This window comes from Alligator sinensis, unplaced genomic scaffold, assembly GCF_000455745.1.
Source record: "Alligator sinensis unplaced genomic scaffold, ASM45574v1 scaffold488_1, whole genome shotgun sequence".
Classification (NCBI taxonomy): Eukaryota; Metazoa; Chordata; order Crocodylia; family Alligatoridae; genus Alligator; species Alligator sinensis.
Genome location: NW_005842970.1, coordinates 146,955 through 149,625, shown reverse-complemented (window position 1 = coordinate 149,625; position 2,671 = coordinate 146,955). Strand labels below are relative to the sequence as shown.

Genomic DNA, 2,671 nt, shown 5'->3' with positions numbered 1-2,671 from the left:
ACCACACACACACACACACACCCCAGCCCCCACAGTCCCTCCCCAGGCAACATCCAGTTCCCCCAATTCACCTGCCCCTTCCCCCACCTAAACTTACTTCAGTCAAGCTCTGAGACCCAAGAATGTTGGTAAAACTGGCTCCAGGAGCAGTATGTGGGATCAGGGACTGTTCCGTGTCATTGAGGAGTCTGGGGGGGGTTTGGTGGGATCAAAGAGCCTTTCCAGTCCTGCCAACCCCTCCCAATCCTTCCCAACCCCACTGCTAGCCCCCCCCCCCAATTCTGACCCTCCCCACAGGCCTGCTAGACCCTTGAACCCCCCCACATCACCCCCTACTAGCTCCTGTATCCCGTTTGCCATTCCCCCTACCCTAAGCCACCTCGCTCAAGCTCTTTGCACCTATCTAATTACTAAGTTAGATTGGAGGGCCATTTTTAACCCCATCTAAACCACCAAACTTCTGGCTGTAATATCTGTACAAAGCCCTAGTCTCTTCTTTCCATGGGTCTGACTAAACTCATAAGTGCAACCATGTTTCCTGTGCCACACTCTAGGCAATAACATGAGTAATCCGTGTGATAATTAGGGACCTACCAAAATTGCAATTTTGTGATTTTTTTCACAGAAACCTGCAGGGACCTTGCATACAAACAAAGGCTGACTCTTCTGTACCTCCTGCAATGTAACTTCAAGTCTGAGGTACACATGAAGAGGAAGGCTTTTGCACAGATTGAAGATCAGATAAAGAAGCAAGCCACTTTGTCCTTTCAGCGCTGTCCATGTCACCTGCAATGTCTACATTCTGATCCCTAATAAGTGACATCCAGTGCCTGTAGTTCCCCAAGGTGGATAGCCTGGTGTCTTCCTTCAAGAAAGCCTTCAAGCACTGTCCAGGCCATAAGGTCTGGTACAGGGAGTCAGTTGCCAGTCAAAGTCAGGATTCATGTGACACTGTTGCTGCTACCAGAGCCTGTACTCACACGGTGGAATTCCTGGTGCACTGTGGTCCATTACCATGCCAAGCCTATGCAGCACTACCAGCACTTTGTAAGTGAGGAGCTTGAAATTCCACTCAGCACACAGCAAATACTCAAGCTTTGTGATCTAGGATGAGGCAACATTCAAAATCAAGTGACGTTTGTGCCTAACAATGCCACCTGGTTCATTCAGCTTCTGATCTGGTTTGAAGGCTGGCAGGCTGTTATCCACCACACACACAGCAAGGTGATGGACTTGTTAAGCTGGGTCAAAGACAGGGCATTGCAAGAACTGGCAAGCTGCCCCTGTGAAAACCAGTGCAGAAGGGAACTGTTCCAGGCAATAGCTACGAAGTTGAACCATTACTACAGGTATGAACCATTACTGCCACCACAGCTCAGACAGCCAGCTGCCTCCTTAGTGCTGTTCACATATTGAACCCCAACCAGGTGTCTCTGCTGAGTTGTGCAATCCCAGGATGGGGGAAACAGCATGGCAATGAATGTGCTGCCTACATGAACTTCATCAGAGTGCCAGATTCCTGTATCCATGCCTGTGTTCTGGGACTCCGTCTATGACCGGTTTCCACATCTTTACACCATGAGCACGATGCTTCCTCACCATTCCAATGAAATTATTGAACACTGAGCATGCCATCTCTGTGTATGGACAAGTGTGCAACCCACAGAGGCAGAGAATGTCTCTAGTCACTGTGGCTGGGTGCACCATGCTTCAGTTTAATACATAGCCTGATATGCCCTTCTTAAGGTTAGCAGCATTCAGTTTCAGTAAATTCCTTTTAATAATGTCCATTAACAAAGTGTATACAGTTGGTGTTAGTTACAATTCATGTTGTGCATAGTACAGCTTTTATTTTCATAGAATATTTCAATTTAGAATTTCACTTAGTGCTTAGATGGTATTATTTAATAAAGTGTATATAAGTTGATATTTTTTAATAAAGTGTATATCGTTGGTATTACTTGCAATTCATGGTGTCCATTTTAATAGGATATTTCATTTTACAGATTAAATAGATGCTTAGACTGCTTTAATAATAACATGGCAATGAATGGCTTTCATGGGCTTGATCAGGGGATTAAGCCCGGTGAAGCCATTAACCACATCCTAGACTGCTTGCTAATGTGGTAATCCCCTAGTCAAGGATGAGGAAGGCATTATTTGCTGCAGTAGCAAACAGTTTAGGACCCAGATAATGGCTTCCCCAGGATGCAGCTAATGACCTGAGAAGGCCTTTTAATAGTGCAGCAGTTAATGGCTTCCTCAGGCTTAATCCCCTGATCAAACCTTGGGGGAGCCATTGCTGCATCAATAAGCAAGCCCTGGCAGTTTTCAAGGATGGGGCAGGACTTCCGGCACCCCTTGGCCCATAAGAGACGGGGGTTTCTACTGCACTCTGCTACAAAAATGGTGCCTTGCCAGGACTGTGAAATCAGAGGGCAGCTGCTCTTACTTAGGTAGGTTTTTAGTTATAATTAAATTGGTTCTTATAAAGAACAATGCCCTGAGTTGCTGAAACTGCTACTAGCATTCTATCTTGGGGCACTTACACACGACAGGGATCAGGGTTTTATTGTATGACCCCTAAATTGAAACAGTGGCTTTTTAATTGAAACCCATTGTTTCAATTTTTCCATCACGTTACAACAAGGGACCTGATCCTTTTTTTTTT

At 45.7% G+C, this 2,671-nt stretch overlaps 1 protein-coding gene and 1 long non-coding RNA gene across 4 annotated transcripts in view; both read left to right on the top strand.

The window, feature by feature from the left end:
- LOC106723008 overlaps positions 1–1,957 on the top strand; it is an 8,561-nt gene extending 6,604 nt beyond the window's left edge. Inside the window, exon 2 of the long non-coding RNA XR_001359008.1 lies at positions 626–1,957. This is a non-coding gene — a long non-coding RNA (uncharacterized LOC106723008). The remainder of the gene's footprint in view (positions 1–625) is intronic.
- The window catches only part of CCDC102B (coiled-coil domain containing 102B), a 420,613-nt gene that overhangs the window by 370,245 nt on the left and 47,697 nt on the right, over positions 1–2,671 (top strand). The window lies entirely within an intron of this gene.